Raw genomic sequence first — 22422 nt, 5'->3', positions numbered from 1 at the left:
GAATTGGATAATCCTTCATGTTGAAATCAGTCCCATTTCTCTACGTGGGATTTCTCTACATGGGAACTTGCTGTAGAAAGGGTGTTGCCTAAGGCGGTCCACCAGGGTTTGGTGGGTTACTTTTGCTTTTGATGTGAGACATAACTGTTGAAAAACTAAAAACAAATAATTTGACTATATGACCAATTTTGATTTGGTGGGGATTCCAACTGTAGGGAAAAGTAGAAAGACTCCAATCAAGTTCAAGGATTTCATAGAGTGAAAATGAGGGTAGGGATCCTTGTAAAGACCGAGATAGTCTAAATATTTCTGAATTTTTAAATTTCTGAGTTTAAATTTTTAAAATTTATGACATTTAAATATTGATACTTCAAGATTTTTTTTTTAGTACTCTAAGGGACTCTTATTTTGAGGACAACGCCTATTTGATGAGTTTCCACTGAGGATAGTTTTCCCATCAGAAGTGGTGTAGGAGTAGAATGAATGACTAATACATTTTACAACTATTTATTGAATATTGATTGTGGCCACTTAAGATTTTAATTTTTTTATCAACTGAAAAAATATGACAAATGGGGGGACTCACTTTAATAGAAGCTAGGTATAGAGAGGAACAGATTGGAAATGGGAAGAGGGTCCTTATTCACCAGTTATTTATGTAATGTCTGCTTTCTCAAAGGAATTTTGGAATTCAACAGGAGACCTGCGGTCATGAAACCTCATTTCAACTCCCGCTCTGTGACTTCCCTGGTGGGTCAGTGGTAAAGATTGCTTGCTAATGCCGGAGACAAAGGGTAAGTCCCTAGGTCAGGAAGATTGCTAATGCCGGAGACAAAGGTTCAATCCCTAGGTTAGGAAGATCCCTTGGAGAAGAAAATGGCAACTGACTCCAATATTCTTGCTTGGGAAATCCCACGGACAGAGGAGGCTGGCGGGCTACAGTTCGTGGGGTCGCTAAGAGTCAGACACGACTGAGCGACTGAACGACAACCGCCACTTAGCAGCATGTTCCCCTGAAACAAGCCGCGTGGCTTTTCTGAGGCTGGGCTTTCTTCTCTGTAAAGTGGAAAAGTAATTTTTATAACTTAATTTTCTACAGAAAAATGACCTTTTCCACAGACCTAAGAAGAAATGAGAAATTAGATGTGAAACAGTGTAGTGCTAAGTGAGTATGAGAATAATCACAACCAAGAAGAAAAATGTAAGGGAAAAGAATTACCTTTAAAATTTATTTGCTCTTTTTACTTTTATGGAGTTTGACGCAACACTAAATGGTTTACGTGTTTCATTTTGATATCTTCCATATGCTTTTGTTAGTAATAGTGCCATGTTAAACAGCAAACCAGTCAGTAATACACCCAGATGCATAGGGAACTAAATATTCAATAAAGGTAGTATTTAAAATCAGTAGAAAAAAGGATTATTCAGTGCACAGTTTGGGGAGATATAAAGTTCAATTCTTGCCCATATAAATTCTATAAGCATATAAAATTTAAATTTAAAAATGAAATCATAAAAATACTAAATGAAAACGTTGATATATATCTTGCTTGGAGTGAGGAAATTTTTTCAAAGAAAGACAACAAAACCTAGCAGCTATAAAATGTGTGATTCATTTACTCATACAAAAACCTGCTACACAGAAAAATACATTGCAACACATAAGAAAGAAGAGATGCTTTTTTTCTTTCTGTTAAAGAGCTATAACAAGTTTGGAAGAAAAACAATGAAATTGGATAAATGATATGAACAGGAAATCCACAGAAAATAAATAAAATGGATTCTAAATGTATAAATATGTTCAACCTCATTCACTATTAAAGAAATGTAAATGGAAACAAATGGAAACACAGTTTTCCCACTCATAAGGTTGACAGATATTGAAAAGAATGGAAGTGTAGCAGAGATTCACCTTCATATGCTATGTGTGAGAGTCAGTTTGGTGCAACTTCTTTGAACAACATTTGACAAAATCTGCCAAACTTCTACTTTCCCTTCCCTTAGACAGCAAAGATATCTATACATGATCATTTACGATAATATTTTTTTAGTAACAAGAAACTGAAAAAATACCTTGATTGTTCATTAGTAGGGAATAATTAAAAATTTATGGAACATCTGTATAGTGGAAAAGTGTGAATCCAGAAAGGAAGACTGAATTAGAGCTTTATTATAGCTCTAAGATATATTGTGATGAGATTAGAGCAAAATCCTAAACAACAGGTATAGTATTTTGCCCTTTGGGTTATAAAGAAAAAAAACATTTTTGCATATTTATATTAGTAATCTCAAAGGAATTAAAAGGCAGCTACTCAACAAATGTTCTTTAAATGGATTAATTCATTTGCTTTAATCTAGGACATAATAGGCTCTGGCTGCCTTTGAGGAAGCCATGCTTTTCAAGGCTTAAATCTCTCAGAATTCCTCTTTATTAGTTTTTAGTGTGTTCAGAAGAATCCTCACACACACACACATTTGTATATGCTTTCCTTTAAATGATGAATAAACATGAGGGAATATATCTGCTAATGAATTTCTATAAGTAACAATTAACAATCAATGGACCTTCTAGAAATCAAGACTTTTCCAACTGTAAATGACATAAGCTAAAACCAAACTATCCTATGCAAAAGAGGGTATTTATAGGTCTTGCTTTATGCACAGCCATATTGAGAGGCTCAAATGATGTCATCAAAGCATGACTTTTCTCCCCTTCTTTCAGCTCTCTTTTTTTTCCACGGTTTGATTTCATTCTTTCCAAATACAGCAGGTGGGCATCTTTCATCTGTGGGGCTATAGGCTGTAAGCAAACTTGGGTTCACATTGTTTTACTCCTTGAAACTAGAAGGTGAAGTAAACTCTCATTCTGTTCCAAAGTAGAAGATCTCAGGCATGGACTTGGATTGATCCAGTTGAAGTTGGACAGACAGGGGCGAGGTACTGCAGACTCTGGGCTGTTGACAAAGACTACCATGACTAGTAGGGCCACCAGAATCACATAATTCAAATCACATATTTTCTTACAATGGTTCCATTCAAGTGGACCTATTGAGCATTTTTCAGCACTGTTGATTAGGTTACAAGCCATTCCTTATAGATATAACATGGTAAATGCGAACTCACAATTCTTTTCATGAAGGTCAATTGGTATGTGTTGAGAAATAAAGAGGACCACTATCTTTTTTTCTCTCTTAATAGCTTCTTCCTTATATTGGCTAAAAATAAAAACCTGGACTTTGGTCCAAATCAGGGTTTTCAACAGAGGCACCTATTTGATGAGTTCATTAAGAGATGGATCATATTTGACAGGCTTGCTGTTGTGCCCCAGAACCTGGTACATAGCTTGGGATATAGTAGTTGCTCAATGAATATTTGTTGGGGCAAAGAAGGAAGGAAGGGAAGAAAAGAAAGAAGAAAGGGAAGGAGGTAGGCATGAAGGGAACTGGTCTAGCAACATACAAGGTTAGATGCTCAATGAAAATCTTTTGACTTTAATGTGAAACTTTTGATGCTAAGATTCATGGGTAGTCTTATCAAACAACAAAACTATAAAGACTGAAATAATTTTTTTTAATTTAAATTTATTTTAATTAGAGGCTAATTACTTTACAATATTGTATTGGTTTTGCCATACATCAACATGAATCTGCCACGGGTGTACATGTGTTCCCAATCCTGAACCCCCCTCCCACCTCCTTCCCCATACCATCCCTCTGGGTCATCCCAGTGCACCAGCCCCAAGCTTCCTGTATCCTGCATCAAACCTAGATTGGAGATTTGTTTCTTATATGATATTATACATGTTTCAATGCCATTCTCCCAAATCATCCCCCCCTCCCTCTCCCACAGAGTCCAAAAGACTGTTCTATACATCTGTGTCTCTTCTGCTGTCTCGCATACAGGGTTATCATTACCATCTTTCTAAATTCCATATATATGCGTTAGTATACTGTATTAGTGTTTTTCTTTCTGGCTTACTTCACTCTGTATAATCAGCTCCAGTTTCATCTGGCTCATTAGAACTGATTCAAATGTATTCTTTTTAATGTCTGAGTAATACTCCATTGTGTATATGTACCACAGCTTTCTTATCCATTCATCTGCTGTAACTCCTGCAGCTCAATTCCAGAAAAATAAATGACCCAATCAAAAAATGGGCCAAAGAACTAAATAGACATTTCTCCAAAGAAGACATACAGATGGCTAACAAACACATGAAAAGATGCTCAACATCACTCATTATCAGAGAAATGCAAATCAAAACCACAATGAGGTACCATTTCACGCCAGTCAGAATGGCTGTGATCCAAAAGTCTACAAGCAATAAATGCTGGAGAGGGTGTGGAGAAAAGGGAACCCTCTTACACTGTTGTTGGGAATGCAAACTAGTACAGCCACTATGGAGAACAGTGTGGAGATTCCTTAAGAAACTGGAAATAGAACTGTCATACGACCCAGCAATCCCACTTCTGGGCATACACACTGAGGAAACCAGAATTGAAAGAGACACATGTACCCCAATGTTCATCGCAGCACTGTTTATAATAGCCAGGACATGGAAACAACCTAGATGTCCATCAGCCGATGAAATCATTTTTAAGCAGAGATTGATAATAGTTAAGGTGAGAGAAATAAAAAGTGTGCCTCATATATGTATTTTATTTAGCATTTGGATTCTCAAGAACATTCATTTCATTTTTAATGGTTATGCCATTTTAGTAAATTTTCCAAAGCATGTTATTCTCATTTTTGGTTACCTACACCATCAGGAACTCTGTCCATCTGGACAATGAAATTGAAGCCAATGCATCACCACTTACCTTGCCCTTGGATGAAATACCCAAGAGATATCCTGAGAATATTTTGGGCAGAGCTTACAGTGGAAACATTTGGATAGCATTAGGAGATAGCACATAATTTGAAAACTGTCAAGTATGGAAATATAGACAAATTCCAATAGGTGTTATGAATAATGGGAATGGAATTAGGATGGCTATGGACTGGAACTATTGGCAATGAAAATATTAATAGGATTTGGAGTAGTAGAGAAGAGTTCATAAAGAAAAATAACAATGGGGAGGCAGAGTCAAGAGCACCAGGAAAGACAGAAAGGTACAGGATGTGCTTGGGACCCAGTAAAGGAATTCCAATTGCTGGAGTACAGACCATGAGAGAGGAAAGCAAAGCAGGCATAATGGGCCAGGCTCAGAACTTGCATGTTAAGGAGAGATGTTTGATTAGCCACGGGGAAGCTATTGGAAGTTCTTGAGTCTAGGACTGACACGAAGAAAGTATGTAAGGAAGATTAACTCTGTGTTGGGTAGATTAAGAAGTAGACAGACCAAAAGCAGGAAGGATTGGAAGGTATTTTAGGGCTGTGACCACAAAAGAGTGGGCAGGTAGTTCTATAAGAGATACTACCAGGATGATTTTTAAGCTTGAGATGCTGACCAAGCCCTTTAAGGGAAAAGAGAAGTATTATGGTTCCCAGTGTTGACATGTATCTTTTAGTATAATGTTGTCTACGTGTACACTAACATAAATGTAGGAATAAATTGTTTCTTTCATGGCTTGGAAACAGCAAAACAAAGTTATAAACTAAATGCAAATAAAATTACAAAATAACTACAGTTTGGGAAGACAAATTTAATTAGGTGTAAAGGGAAGTTCTGTTTAACTGAAAATAATTCTCTATTTACACCTGCTCTGACAAGGTCCTTTGAAGTTTGACTTGTCTGTACTCACTTGAGTCTCAGATCTCCCATCACAGGTTTTCCATTTGCACTGTTGCAAAACTTTTGTTGTATGAAGTTCTGTGATGTCGTTAGACTTTCATTTGCTGTGAACAAATCACTTATTTATTAAGATTTCTCATTTTTTTTTCATTAGCCATGACAACTAACTATATCAGGCTCCTCCGTCCATGGAATCCTCCATATAAGAATACTGGAGCGGGTAACCATTCCCTTCACCAGAGATCTTCCCAACCCAGGGATTGAACCTGGGTCTCCTGCTGATTTCTTATCATCTGAGCCCCCGGGGACACATTGTATTACTTTGGAGCCAATGCCAATTTGCTTATAAACAGAACAAATATAGGCATTTAAATCTCATAAGGTAGTAATACAGGTGACCCAAGTATTAAAAGTGTTTGAATGGTTATAAAAGTCAAATGAAAAATTTTAATTTTATCATAGGATGCCAAAGAATGTGTGGATCTCTGAAACTCCACTGAGAAGTAGAAAACCTGTAGAAAGGTCTCCTGGGCCTACAGCCTCTTTCTAAGGGAGCTGCCTTTTCTAAACCTCTGCTGCTTAAGTGACCATGTCCTGTGCCTTATCACCCATTTGCCTTTCTCCACCCGCACCCTCTCTGGCCACTGTGGGTTGGGTCAGGAAGGGAGGGTGCACTTGAGCCAAGGATATGCAATCCACTGGCTGGTCAGTAGCCAGAAAGTTTTAGACAGCAAAAAGAGAGTTGGCTGCATTTCCTCCCTCCCACTTCTCTCCCCGAAATATGGAGAGAATTTGCCAGTTGAGAACACATATAAATACAGAAAGGTGATGTCAAAACAGGACTAGAGACCTCTGTTGCCCATGAACAATGTGTAGTTATGGAGAAATGGATATCATGAGTATTTTGAATCACTCCTCAATTTCCAACATCAATATATCCAGCACAAGTTAGGTTAAGCAAAAAAGGAAATGTATTGCTCCAAAGTAGGAAAGTCAATCATTTCACTTGGACCAAGTTTTTCTCCTCCCAGGAGTTCTCCTTTCCTCTATGATTGCTTCATTTCCTGATACTATGTGATGGTAAGAAGGAAAGTGGATCTACCTCTCCACCAAATAAGAAAAGTTTTCTTGTATTTCATTAACTCTAACCAAATCTATAGGTCCATCCCTGAAGAAATTAATGGGACCTAGTATTGTGATTCACATGCCCCATCCTAAGAGTGATGAATGGTGTTGTCAGATCTTCTTGAAGTACATGGACTGAAAACAGCATGTTTTCCAGAGGAGAACTAGAAGGGTGGAGGTAAGTTTAAGAAAAACATTACTTATCCACTACACATCCTTTCTCTGCACCCAGTTTCTTTGTAAAATGGTGATAGGAATCCTGCTCTGCCCTCCACTCAAGGCAGTTGTGAAAATAAAGTGAGGCAGTGTGTGTAAACACATTTGTCAACTATAAAATACATACAACATGAAGTAATATTTCTTTAAAGGATTTTTATCCCCCCTTGCCAACATCTGCTGGATCATTGAAAAAGCAAGAGAGTTCCAGAAAAACATCTATTTCTGCTTTACTGACTATGCCAAAGCCTTTGATTGTGTGGATCACAATAAACTGTGTAAAATTCTGAAAGAGACGGGAATATCAGACCACCTGACCTATCTCTTGAGAAATTTGTATGCAGGTCAGGAAGCAACAGTTAGAACTGGACATGGAACAACAGACTGGTTCCAAATAGGAAAAGGAGTACATCAAGGCTGTATATTGTCACCCTGCTTATTTAACTTCTATGCAGAGTACATCATGAGAAACACTGGGCTGGAAGAAGCACAAGCTGGAATCAAGATTGCTGGGAGAAAGATCAATAACCTCAGATATGCAGATGACACCACCCTTATGACAGAAAGTGAAGAACTAAAAAACCTCTCGATGAAAGTGCAAGTGGAGAGTGAAAAAGTTGGCTTAAAGCTCAACATTCAGAAAATGAAGATCATGGCATCTGGTCCCATCACTTCATGGGAAATAGATGGGGAAACAGTGGAAACAGTGTCAGACTTTATTTTTCTGGGCTCCAAAATCACTGCAGATGGTGATTGCAGCCATGAAATTAAAATATACTTACTCCTTGGAAAGAAAGTTATGACCAACCTAGATAGCATATCAAAAAGCAGAGACATCACTTTGCCAATAAAGGTCCAGCTAGTCAAGGCTGTGGTTTTTCCAGTAGTCATGTATAGATGTGAAAGTTGGATTATAAAGAAAGCTGAGTGCCAAAGAATTGATGCTTTTGAACTGTGGTGTTGGAGAAGACTCTTGAGAGTCCCTTAGACTGCAAGGAGATCCAACCAGTCCATCCTAAAGGAGATCACTCCTGAGTGTTCATTGGAAGGACTGATGTTGAAACTGAAACTCCAATACTCTGGCCACCTGATGTGAAGGGCTGACTCATTTTAAAAAACCCTGTTGCTGGGAAAGATTGAAGGCATGAGAAGTGGATGACAGAGGATAAGATGGTTGGATGGCATCATCGACACAATGGACATGAGTTTGGGTAAACTCCTGGAGTTGGTGATGGACAGGGAGGCCTGTCGTGCTGCAGTCCATGGGGTCACAAATTGTCAGACACGACTTAGTGACTGAACTGAGCTGAACTTGTCAAATACACAAGAACATAATCAAGCTTCCTGGGTACTCCCCACCCTATTGACAGCAGATTCAATTTTTCTGGGACCAGTTCCTCTAGCAGAATTCTGGGATATTCCCCTTATTTTATTTTGGGCAGCATTTGTGTGTCATAATATGCAAATATTGCTATTTTAATGGCAGCTGCTAGAGGTTTATAGGACTTCCCTCGTGGCTCAGATGGTAAAGAATCTGCCTGCAATGCAGGAGACCTGGGTTCAATCCCCTGGTCAGAAAGATCCCCTGGAGGAGGGCTTGGCAACCCACTCCAGTATTCTTGCCTGGAGAATCCCCATGGACAGAGGAGCCTGGTGGGCTACAGTCCATGGGGTCACAGAGAGTTGGATATGACTGAGCGACTAAGCACAGCACAGCACAGCACAGAGTTTGATAGAGTCATTAATTTTAATAGTCTGAAGGTTTTCTCATTATCCAGAGTCGTTCACTTCACAGCTTAGAAGACATGTACTACTTTCATTTTTACTGGAGTTTGGGCTGGCAGACAATGGTCGTAGCTCCAAAGAGGAAGGGCACTCTAAGAAAGATGACAGCTTCTGCATATTAAACGCTTCCTTGATTTTGAAATGTACGTGATTCAGAGAGCCAAAGAATATTACATTCTTTGTGTGTATTCTTTGGGACAGTGCACAGTTTGATGCAAGAGTTGTTAGGGTAGTTTGGTATTTAGATAAGCAACCCCTCCTGAGGGATGGCCATTGACGAGGGGGGCAACAGATTTGGAGCCCAGAAAATACTCTCATGAGGCAACAATGAGAGCTAATCAACAGGACCTACTTGCTGGGTTTCTTTGATTAGAAAACTGAGCTCAGATATGCCTTAAAGAAGCTGTAAAATAAGGCATAGATGGAATAATTCTAATAGGACTTTGTCTTCTAAATTGGAAAAATGTAGGTGAACTTCTTGAATTCACATCACTGTATTGAATACAAATCCCATCATCAATTCCAAGAAAATTCAATATGTACTTTTGGCTGCATTTCCTGTATAACCTGTCAACATAAGGGCTATAGAATTTGTTACTAGGTAACATTGGAGGAAGATGGCTTGGAAATACAGCAATTACTCTGCAGTTTTCAGGCCACTCTGGCACAGAGTGTCTTTGTATGAATAACAAAATGGCGTCTGCTCCAAATGGACCAAGAACAGGAAAGCTCTTTCTCCTCTGTGCTAATAAACACAGTGCTTTCCCAAGGCCCATGGCTGGCCCTGGCAGCCCCTTGGCCGGCGTCCTGTGAGCAGGCACAGGTTATACACTCCCAGGGAGAACACCTGGCAAAGTATGAATCCTAGTTTGTTAGAATTAGAGGGAATAGGAGGGGCAAAAGTCATATTTGTTGTTTTAGTTAGCATTTCTGGGGTGCTTCCTTGGAGCAGAGGTTCTTAAGGAAGGGTCTTGATAAAAATTAACTGAAGATATATTTTAAAATTTGGGTGTGTAGTTCTCAACCCAAGAAATTCCTATTTAGGATGAGTGGGTTAAGGACTAGATACGTGCATCTTTTTTTTTTTTTTAATTAAAATTTTTTTTGGCTGCACTGGGTCTTCATTTCTGCATGCCGACTTTCTCTAGTTGTACCAAGCAGGGGCTACTCTCTAGGTGCTTTGCACGGGCTTCTCAATTGTGGTGGCCACTCTTGTTGTAGAGCATGGGCCTCAGTAGTTGTGGCCTACTGGCTTTGTTGCCCCACAGCATGTGGGATCTTCCCGGACCAAGGATAGAACCCATGTTCCCTGCATTGGAAGGTGGATTCTTAACCACTGGACCACCAGGGAAGCCCTAGACATATGCATCTTGAGAATACTTCCTGGAATATTCTGATGCTCAGTCCTGACACTATCAATTATTTCTCTTTGGAATTACTGGAGGCTCTCTTTCTTCTCCTCATTCAGTTCAGGGGGTCCTTAATATGTGGCCAGAAATAGCCCTATGAGAAACCCCTACTCCCTGCGTACAGCTTTGCTATGTAGTCATTCCTGCCTCCTCTGAATTCCTTCAGTGCTTTGTCTTGCTCACACAACACTTATCACCATGTTCTGTATTGGAGTTATCTATGGACATGTCTTATATCCTAACATACAAACCCTGAAAAGGCTAAGACTCTGTGACACCCACAGGTCACGCACTGGGGCCCTTGGGTCGCATGCCATCTATCAATATGTTTTCCTTGGCCCTTAGAGTATTTAAAACTTTTTTTCAATTACTTGCCAGCTTTTAAAATCATGGAGGTTTTCCTCCAAACCCTGAATTTCCCCCTAAATATGATGACCATTGTGCAACAATTTTTCTGTTGCAATATCTGAAGTCCTGTCAACATAAGCTCCACATTCTTGCATCATTGACTGGAGCTGAGTACGTATCCCCTTTCAATTGGGAGTCACCCCCTTCAGTTCGCCGCAGTCCCCACCACTCCTAGTCATCTTACACTAGACTGCTTCTTTCATTACCTTTCTCACCTGGCACCAGTTAAGTATTTGAATTTGTAACCCCATTAAAGGCTTCCCTGGTGGCTCATTGGTAAAGAACCTACCTGTCAATGCAGGAGATGCAGGTTCAATCCCTGGGTTGGGAAGATCTCCTGGTGAAGGAAATGGCAATCCATTCCAGTATTCTTGCCTGGGAAATCCCATGGACAGAAGCAGCCTGGCAGTCTACCATCCATGGGGTCTTAAAAGAGTTGGACATGACTTAGCAACTAAACAACAATACCAACCCCATTAAGCAATTTTGATTTCTTCACAGTATCTGACTTTTTTAGGTGCTTTGTAAATATTTGTTCAATGGCAAAATGAAAGTATAAACTGCTCCAGGGGGATGGGTGCTTAAGTGGGATTCCTTCTCTGAGCTGCAGATATGAGTTCATAAGAAGAACAAAATAGTGTATTATATTAGATTTTGTATTGTGGCTTTCCCCAGTAAAGAATCACGAGCTGGTTCCTCATTTTCAGGAGCTTTATCTAAATCTCTTTACTTATCAGCTGCCAAGCAGCTAAGCAGTCTTTCTCAAGCTAGAGGAAATTGATACTAAGCATGTGAATTTGAGTGAGCAGGTTGTTATCACCAGGTCTCTCCCTGGATTTTTGTGTGGTAGCCTGCTATTTATCAGGGTTTTCAAAATTGGCTTCATATTTCTCTCCACTGGGAATCCCTTTGGGCTGAGCAGTTCTTGCCCAGGAATATCCTTTTTTTATGGCTTCCAGGATCATTATCATGGTTTTTGGGAGATATAAATAAAATAGTGCTTTCAGCAATTGTTTCGGAAGTGCAATCTCATCTCTTTAGCTCTATGATTAAAATTCCTCATTCTCTTCCCATGTCTTATGTAGGATATGAACAACTTGACAAAATATTAGGAGACGTGATAATTTTACAGTTTTATTGGTCTTGTGCTCATTTTTACCTATTCTTATTGGTCTTGTGCTCATTTTTACCTATTCTTAATGGCAAATGATACTGTTTTTCTTTATATAATATTGATATTATTGTTAAGCTTTCCTTTAAAATATTTTACATAAAAGTTAAGTTTGTTGAAAGAAAAATAAAGAAATAATAGTTCTGAAGGAATGAGGCTGTCACAGAAATGATAAGTTTGCTATGGCTTTGACACTTGTTCGGGAAAGATTAACTTTTAAGATAAAGTCTGAAGTCTTCCACAACAGGATGCTGCCCATCTCTTTGGCCTCAGCTCCCACTAATTTCTTTCTCCCTTTTCTACTGTACATCCTAATGGAACAGGAACTTTTTACTGTTCCTCAAATATATTGGGAGGTTTCCCCACCTTTCAGAAATGGTGTCACGATGGCTAAAGGTTTTCTTCCTGGAAAGCACAGGGTGTTCGCTCTGCTAAAGGCATCCGCTGGACCCCCACTCCAGCCTCACCATCTTGTTCCTGTGACTGATGCTTTTCAGCCTTCATTTGCAGCTGCAGTGCAGCCCCCTCCAGAGTCTTGCTGGACCAGCCTATATAATACAGGCCTTGCTTCCTATGTTCTTCATAGCATCCTACTTCTTTCCTTCCTAGTTCTTTATAAAAACTATTAAAAAAAAACTTATTTCCTCTCCTGGCTATTAAAAGTCTCTCCCACTGCATTATGAGTTCCTTGAGGACAGGGCCCTCACATCCTACTCACTGCTGCATCCCTAACAGCCAGCAGAGTGCCAGGCAAACATAGATAGTTTCTCAGTAGATATCTGATGAATGTGCAGATGTTCTTCTTGCCTTTGTACCTTGGTGAATTCCTTCTCATCATTCAAGGTCCATCTAATTCATGAACTACTCACCCGAGGACTTCTGCACCCTTCTCTACCAAGACAGAATAGTTTCTCTCTTCTCTGGGTTCACAAAGCATCATCTCCACATGATCATTATAGTATCAAACACATTGTAACTGAGTTAAAGGTCTATTTACCCAAAAAGACTGTGAGCTTCTTGAATACACAATACCTCTATCCTGGCCCCACCATCTAGTATTCATCCTCTGTTTCTAACTGTGGTGCTACTAACACCAAGGGAAACCATCTCCTTCTAATGACATTGTGTCTAGAACTGACTGGGGTGGAAAGTGAGGAGGGAGAACAAAGACAATGAGAAAACATTCTTGGTGTTTGTGGGATGTTCAAGCTAAGTATGCATGGCTTGTAGAAATGCCCATAAAACATCTTAATAAAAGGTGCTATTTCTTTAGAGAATTGTTTTTGTTTTAGGTAAATCCTCCCACTCAGAAATCTCCAACATGATGCTTCCATCTGCAGAAAAGAACAAAAACAAAAAAACGAAACTTTACCACCTAGTGGTAGAAATCATGAACTACAGACATACATTTGTCACTCATTTATCCTTTCTCCCACTCAGCAGCTGTTTACTGACCACTTATTATGTGCCAATAATTGAGGCAGACAAGTCTCTGTCCTTATTTAGTCGCTCATGTAGTGATCACTTTCTTTGGACCGTGAGTCATGTTTTTTGGAGCTTTGGTGTCAACCTGTTTAGATAAATAGGGAGGCCAGGTTTGTTGGTACAAAGGTCAAACGTTGGCACCTCAGGGCTCACACAAGTTGATTTTTAAAAATATAAACAAGTTGGAGAGGCTTACGTACACAGAGAGACTACATGTACTTCTTGCTTCTCTGGCAAACAGTGCCTTGCTTTCTTGCGTTTCAACAATTGGCTGGAACTGAGAAGCAGCTTGTCCTTCTGGCTGGGGTGACTCCATCAGCCCCACACTGGCTCTCTTGTTCACTTACTCAGTTGTGTGTGATCTCTTTTTGGACATTCAGATGCTTGGTAGATTTGTATTCTCTTTTATTCTTACAGAAGGACATCTCCGAATCTCTACAGTACTTCCAAGAAGGCCCCTCTTTCCAGCAAAGGCAATTATAACTGAACAATTATCAAGGAGATAATATGCTTCTTGATGACCCCTAGATTAAGGACCATTTAGTTTTCTGGGTTTCTGTCCTTAGAAAAAAACCTCTTTGCTCAGATCCTGCCCCCTACCCCGCCGCCATACTTGGTTGTTTCCCTTTCCTACCTTGCTTGGCGAGGTAGAAGATTGTTGTGAAGATGTTGAATTTTTCTCCCACTTCTTTGTTCAACAGAGACTTAATGGACATTTCCTAAGGGCCAGGGCCTCTACTTCATGTGGGAGATGTAGCCGAGGATGCAACACAGGCACTTATTGGAGTGGCAGTGTGGCCTTCATAAAAAGGTCCACGATGCCATGGGAATGTATAAAAGGAACTTATTGGAGTGGCAGTGTGGCTTTCATAAAAAGGTCCACGATGCCATGGGAATGTATAAAAGGAACTCTGGACCTAATGTAGGGGTGGAAATGGGATTGGAGAGTGTCCCTGGAGAAAGTAACATTGAACCTCAACCCTTAGGGTCAACAGGAATTAGCAAGGGAAAAGAAAACCTTCACAAATGCCCAGATTCAAGAAAACTGTTGGATGTGGAGAGATACATTTCGTAGTACCTGTGAGGTCTGTGGAGAAGCACAGACTTCATTCTGTGGGAGATAGGGAGCAATAAGAACCCACAGTCAGGGCTGTATGTACATGTCCACATCTGTGCTTTCAGAAGATCCCTCCACCCAGAAATCCATTTTAAGAGACTTGGCTGAGAGCTAGGACCGCTGGTTCTCTTGGACCCCTCCCGTTCAGTTTCGTACTGGGCAGTCTGGTGGTGAAGGACTCGGAGGAGCACCCCTGGCACCCTGCGGGCACAGCACTAGTGCTACCGTCCCATCCCTGGGCAGCTCTTGTTTCGCCTTTTGAACCCTTGTTTTTCAGTCTCCACTTTCCTGGGAGTTCTCTGTTTTCTCCGTAGTTCCTTGCCACTTTCCATGTAATTCAGGCATCTTCCTGGAGCTGCTGTGGGTTTGTGGTTGCCTGAACCACAGCAACAAGGTCCTGAACTCCCCACTCACCCCAGGGAGCCCTTATATCAAAAAGTTAGCTTCAAAGCCTAGTTGGAAGTTGTCGATATGAAGCAAAAAGTCAACAAATATTTCCCTGGAGTCTTGGCACCGGAAGGTCTTTTTCTTTTTCCTTTTGCTCAATTCGCTGCCGGTTAGCAGCCTGAACTTCTGCCTACTCAGCAGATCCCCATGGCAGCTCCCAACTGGGCTGTAGTGGTGCCTGTGGAGCTGGAACGTGATCCAACCCCCTACCTCATCCAGGAGCCCTTCCCTTTCTGACAGTGGGCCGGTCTTCTTTCAAAATGAACTGGTGTAGGCGCCCAACACACCCACATTCTGGTTTGAACTGCTGTAGCTGCTGGCCGTGTCATTTCAGGAAATTTATTCTATCACCTTGGGTTCAAGTTTCCTTGTCTGTAAAATGGGAAGGGTAGTCCCTGTTCTGCTTACTTCATATAGTCATTTTGAAGAGGAGAAAATCACTACAGATCATTCAATCACATACAAAACATTTATTGATTACTCAGCCATGTGCCGGCTGATGGGGCATGAAAGCTCTTGTTAAAATGCGACATGCTACACAAATACGACATTCTCAGATGCAAGAGTTCACTACCAACTGGGTCGGACTAGGTGTGTTTGTTCTACTTCCCTCATCTGTCTTGCTCCACGTAGAAGCAACCGCTAGCTACCCAAGTACAGCCCATCCATAAGCATTCATGGCAAAGCTTTAGCAAGAGACAATAAACAGAAGGTATCAGCTAGCAATTGAAAGATCTTTGGTGACAAACCTGGTGTGTGTTTGGAAGCTTGATTAAGTCCTGTACCAGATGTTGTAAGAGGATGGTTGGCCATATTTTGCCTATTGCTCCAGCATTGACAAACAGGGCCCAAACAATGGACAAAGGAGTTAGTTCCTTATTCTAAAAAGAGTTTTGAACAGCTGGGGCCAGCCAGGACAGCCCTCTGCCCACAGATCTTCAGGGCTTCCTAAAAGCCAAAGCTAGCCTTGCTACCATCCTCTGTCCTCCCCTCCAGGTGACATAATAGAAGTCTAGAAGAGGAGGACAGAAAAGAAGGTTCCTACAGGGTCATTTTCATTGGGAGTGACGTGCTCATGAGAAGGTGTGTAAGGATTAGGGTCCCAGGGAGAAACAGACAGGACCTCACATTATGACAATCTAGGGAAGGTTTATCTACGGAAAGGAACCGCAAAGGCTCACGTGGTCCAGCAGGGGTGGGAGCAGCAGAGCTCTCGCCACTTCTAGGCACAAAGAAATTAGGAGAAGGGACTGAAACCAGAACCCGAAAGGAGAGAAACCTCCTCAGATCAGTTAGAGATCTCTTCAATGGCTGGTTAGGATATTGATGGCCCCGGGAGTGCTAAAGAGAAAGGTGAAAATATGAGAGCTGTTTGGAAGACAGACTTCAGGAGGCTTGCAGACGGAATGGATTGTGAAGGAAGGAGGAGAGGGGAAAGGGAAATTTACAGGTTTCAGGTTTGGGCAACTGGGTGAATGATGGTGCTGTTAATTCTGACTGGGAACAGGGTGGGGATTGGAACATGGAGGATCAATGTTTTGTTTGGGACCTGTAGGTTGAGATGACTAGAACGTCTAGATGGAGGTATCCAGTATTCAGTTGGATATGGCATCTGAGTTTCAGAAGAGACCTCAGCTAGAAATACAAAATTATACTATGTGTGAACAATTGTAATTACATCTATTAGAGGCTTCTGTGCAACATGTTCATGAGAACATGAAATTTGATGCTTACTAGGTGAAGAAATCAGTTCTTGGCATTTTGAAAAGTTGTTTTTGCTACCACCCTGGAATTACAGCCACACCTGGAAAGGTAATACCATTATGCTGGCCTATGCTAATTATTATCCATAAAATGGCTATTTTACAGTAGAAGGAATTATTCCCAGAGAAATGAAGTATAGTAGTTAGAGTTACTATTCTTGCAAGTTAGCAAAATCTCAGGTTAAAGCAGCTTAAATAGGCAGATTTATTGGCCCAGATCCAGGGGTGCTTTTTGACTACAAGCACAGTTTGATCTCAGTTGGTAAAGAATCTGCCTGCAAGGTAGAAGATCCTGGTTTGATTCCTGGGTTGGGAAGATCCACTGGAGAAGGGATAGGTTACCTTGTCCAGTATTCTTGTGGCTCAGCTGGTGAAGAACTCGCCTGCAATGTGGGAGACCTGGGTTCGATCCCTGGGTTGGGAGGATCCTCTGGAGAACAGAAAGGCTACCCACTCAAATATTCTGGCCTGGAGAATTCCATAGAGTATATAGTCCGTGAGGTTGCAAAGAGTCGGACATGACTGAGCAAACTTCACTTTCACTTCACAGTTTGATCTAGAGGCTCAGAAAATGTCACTGAGGCACAGTGTCTGTACTTTTCTATTTGTTCTGCTTTTCGTCATGCATTTGTTGGCTTCATTCAGACTGGCTCAGATTCATAATAGCGAGATGGCAATTGCGGCTCCAAGCCTCACAAGCTCATGCCTTTAAATCCAGTGAACAGATACCAAACCTATCTCTTCCAGAAGCCCTTTTACAGGTCTCAGATCTTCTCATTGGCTCTAACCAGGTCCTGTTCTTAGCCCTGCTCCGTCACTGTGGCCAGAGGGATAGGATATCCCAACTGGATTGAGGCCTTATGAGCTTACTTGAGAGCTGGGAGAAGTGTCAGTCCCCCGTAAACACTAGGATTTCATAATAGGAATGTGTCCACAAGTGAACAGGGTGCTTCCACCTGCGAAGAGATGCTGGAGAGGGGACAAAAAAATAACCACAGGAAGAAGGACCTGTTTGAGGTCACTCACCTTGTCAGCATCATAGCTGGGGCTCAGGTTTTCACCCTATCTTACTTTCTTCAAACTCTCCTGCCTCTTGAAAACTTTGTTTCCACCAGTGTTCCCAGAGACGTATGGTGATCAAAAGTCAGGAATGGGTTAATAAGAAAAACGTGTGTGTGTATGCTCAGTCACTCAGTGGTGTCCAGTGCTTTTGCAACCCCATGGATTATAGCCCACTAGGCTCCTCTGTCCATGGCATTTTCCAAGCAAGAATACTGGAGTGGGTTGCCATTTCCTTCTCCAGCAAATCTTTCTGATCCAGGGATTGAACCCATGTATCTTGCACCTCCTACACTGGCAGGCGGATTCTTTACCATTGAGGCCCCTGGGAAGCCTCAATAAGAAAAACAGTGGTACTGAAAAGCATTAGAGGAAGTCACAAGTCCTTCAGGATCTTTCTCTGGCCCAGGGTAACAAATTGGTCAAAGTTGTCTTGAGAGTAACAAGAAGGAAGACACCGCCCCAGATGGCAGGCAGGAAAGCAGGCTGGAGAGAAAAGCTACTGCTAACCACTGCCCCCGCCCACAGTCCCTCGGCCTGGAAGAAGTCAGACCACAAGCAGCCAGGAAACTTTCAAGGCCTGCAAAGAGCTGTTTAGGACCAGGTCACAGTAGTTTCTAAAACCGTCTCCAGTTCATTATTCACTGTCAAGTTACTCCACGTGACTTTGTCACTCTTTTCTCTCTGCCTTCTCCAGTCTCACAAAGTTTTGCTGGTTCTGGTTATTTTTAGCTCAGTATGGCCCTTGGGGATCACCAGATCCAACTCTCTTGTTTTGTAAAAGAGAGAAATGAGACTCAGTGTTTCTGAGTTATTAAGGTCACGCACTTCCTATCAGAGTTGGTCGCCCTACCGGGGTCTCCAGGCTTCCCGCCCCTGGGTTCCATGGACCTGGTTGCTTCCTTTTTGTGGTCTCAGCAAGGTCCCCAACTGGGCTTTGCCTTATTAAAGGGCCGAATGTTGTCCCAGCACTGACAGATCCAGGTCACTTTTATCTTAGAAGTAGAATGGGTTCTTGAAGATTTGCACACTGATTTTTGAGAACTCAGGCACAGTCCTCCTAAAAAAGGGATTTTGTTTTATAGGTTCTCAGTCTCACAAAATTGGGCTTCCCAGATGTCACTAGTGGTAAAGAACCCACCTGCCAATGAGGGAGACATAAGAGATACAGGTTCGATCCCTGGGTTGGGAAGATCCCCTGGAAGAGGGCATGGCAACCCACTCCAGTATTCTTGCCTGGAGAATCCACGGACAGAGGAGCCTGGTGGGCTACAGCCCATGGGATCGCAAAGAGTTGGACACAACTGAAGCGACTTAGCACACACCAACACAGTCTCACAAAATCCACTGGACCTGAGATACCATAGACCAATAGTGAAAATTAGTTAATTCCTATTTCTACTCTTAATAACTGGATATTAAACTTCACTTTGGGACTTCTTTTTAGGAAGGCTTTAGGGACTCCACAGGGTGCTGATTCTTTGCCAGTTTGTTTTCAGTTAGTCTGTAGTAGTGAAGTCACTCAGTCGTGTCCAACTCTTTGCAACCCCATGAACTGTAGCCTACCAGATTCCTCCATCCATAGAATTCTCCAGGCAAGAGTACTGGAAGTGGGTTGCCATTTCCTTCTCCAGGGGATCTTCTTGAACCAGGGATCGAACCCAGGTCTCCCACATTGTAGGCAGACGCTTTACCGTCTGAGCCACCAGGAAAATCCTGGGTGGAATTCCAGTTAGTCCAGTCCAGTTAGTCTGGGACCCACTTAATTTTTCGCTCTTGAATGATGGCTTCCCTTCTTTCTCAGAGCTGGCTTCAAGGGTTTGCAATCTGTGTAGTTAGTTGCACAGGGGCCCACACTCAGCAGGTCTTGTGTTTAGTTTAATGCTCTGTTGTGGCTATCTTGAAATTCTTAATAATTTTATCTTTGAACTTGTGTTTTGTAGGTAAAGTCCAATGGGACAATGGAGTGATCATGCATGTGAGCAGAGGAGATACACATGTAATATACATGTCCACTGATGATCCTTGAAGCCCAGTTTGCATATGACATTCATGATGTCCCATGAACACAGAATTCAGCAGCACCCATGATGCATGGAAGTTCATCAAGACTCACGTGAGTACCAGGCAAGTGTGCTATATGTACCACTGAGAGGCCATGTCTTTGTTCAAATCAGAACTTGCTTTGAAAACAGAAGGAAGACGGTGGCATTCTAAGAACCACAAGTGGCCAAGGGTCCCCATCATATCCTTTCTTATTCATGTTACTTCTCTGTATTAGACAACACTTAGGCTGAAAATTAGGACATAGGAAGAAAGGACATTTCCTTCCTATAATTCCTTTCTTCTTAGTCCTTCCTTACTCATAGGTAAGATGAAGATAGGCAGTGTTGATAGAATATACAGGTAAAAAGAAGTGAAATAAAAGTTGAGTTAGTATTTCTGTAGCATTTCCATTGTTCAGGTAAGAAGGAAATGTGTGAACCACAAAGATACATGTTCAGCATGTGGATTTGGGGGAACACAATTCAGCCCATTACAAGGGCCTTTACACTATTTCTTCTTATAATAACCTTGAGGGAGCAGTCAGTACACATATTAGCTTACTAATTGCCAAGCTCTGGTAAGCTGCTAAAGATACCAGAGAAGACAGGCAGATACCTGCTCTCATGTAAATTAAGCTCCAGTGGGAGATGGGCAAAAACAATTAAGTAAGTAACACAGTTGCAGATAGTGATAAGTACAAGTAAGACCACACATACAGTTCAGTGATAGAAAATAAAGTGGTATACTGTATTGATGTTTTTCCTTCTGGCTTACTTCACTCTGTATAATAGGCTCCAGTTTCATCCACCTCATTAGAACTGATTCAAATGTATTCTTTTTAATGGCTGAGTAATACTCCATTGTGTATATGTACCACAGCTTTCTTATCCATTCATCTGCTGATGGACATCTAGGTTGCTTCCATGTCCTGGCTATTATAAACAGTGCTGCGATGAACATTGGGGTACACGTGTCTCTTTCCCTTCTGGTTTCCTCAGTGTGTATGCCCAGCAGTGGGATTGCTGGATCATAAGGCAGTTCTATTTCCAGTTTTTTAAGGAATCTCCACACTGTTCTCCATAGTGGCTGTACTAGTTTGCATTCCCAACAACAGTGTAAGAGGGTTCCCTTTTCTCCACATCCTCTCCAGCATTTATTATTTGTAGACTTTTGGATCGCAGCCATTCTGACTGGTGTGAAATGGTACCTCATAGTGGTTTTGATTTGCATTTCTCTGATAATAAGTGATGTTGAGCATCTTTTCATGTGTTTGTTAGCCATCTGTATGTCTTCTTTGGAGAATACAGTATACTAACGCATATATATGGAATTTAGAAAGATGGTAACAATAACCCGGTGTACGAGACAGCAAAAGAGACACTGATGTATAGAACAGTCTTATGGACTCTGTGGGAGAGGGAGAGGGTGGGAAGATTTGGGAGAATGACATTGAAATGTAAAATATCATGTAAGAAACAAGTTGCCAGTCCAGGTTCGATGCACGCTACTGGATGCTTGGGGCTAGTGCACTGGGGCGACCCAGAGGGATGGTATGGGGAGGGAGGAGGGAGGAGGGTTCAGGATGGGGAACACATGTATACCTGTGGCGGATTCATTTTGATATTTGGCAAAACTAATACAATTATGTAAAGTTTAAAAATAAAATAAAATTAAAAAAAAAAGAAAATAAAGTGGTTGAGATTTTTGATAAAGTCATCAGGGAGGGCTTCTCTGAGGAGGTGACAGTTAATCAGGTTTAAACACTGAGAAGGATTCTTTAATGCGAACGAGCTCAGGAGAGGAAAGAGATCAGCAGGGGAAACAGCGAGTGTAAAGGTGCACAGGTGGGAAAGAGCTTAATAGGTTCTAGGTATTGACAAAACGCCAGTGTGCTGGAGCATAGGGTATATGTGGTGGTGCAATGATGTGGCAGGAGTGGGAAGAGGCAGGGCTCTGCTCAGCCTTGGTTTGGGAGTGTAAGATTGATTCCAAGTACAGCAGGGTTGCTGCCAGGACAGTGGCCTGGCCTGCTCTGCAGTGTGGAGGATGGCTTTGTGGCGGGCAGGAGTGGGAGGTAGAGAAACTGAGTCCCAGAGGTGTTCAGTGACTGCCATTCACACTACTTCTGAAAGGCAGGGCGAGGCAGGTACACATTCTCGTTTGAACTGCTGTAGCTTCTGGGAAGTGTTATACAATCCCATAAATGTGGAGAAGGGTGCCCTCTGCTGTTCCAAGTACTCTTTAATTCTCATTTGATTTGAAGGCAGATCTAGGAACTGAAGAAAGGAATCTCCCTACTGTTGATTATGAAATTCTCCAATCACATTTTCAAAACAGACATATCAACATTTTTAAGGGAAGAGAAAAAGGGGGTGAAGAAGCTACCATCCAGTAGGTTCAACCTTCTAAGTAAAGCAGGGTTGGAAATGGAATGAGGTGGCCCTTTTATTTTTTCAGTCAGTTCAGTTCAGTTCAGTCGCTCAGTCGTGTCTGACTCTTTGTGACCCCATGAATCGCAGCACGCCAGGCCACCCCATCCATCACCAACTCCTGGAGTTTACTCAAACTCATGTCCATCGAGTTGGTGATGCCATCCAGCCATCTCATCCTCTGTCGTCCCCTTCTCCTCCTGCCCCCAGTCCCTCCCAGCATCAGA

This window comes from Bos indicus, chromosome 7 (assembly GCF_029378745.1).
Source record: "Bos indicus isolate NIAB-ARS_2022 breed Sahiwal x Tharparkar chromosome 7, NIAB-ARS_B.indTharparkar_mat_pri_1.0, whole genome shotgun sequence".
NCBI lineage: Eukaryota > Metazoa > Chordata > Mammalia > Artiodactyla > Bovidae > Bos > Bos indicus.
The sequence above is the reverse complement of the archived record's forward strand: the minus strand, read 5'-3'. Positions refer to the sequence as shown.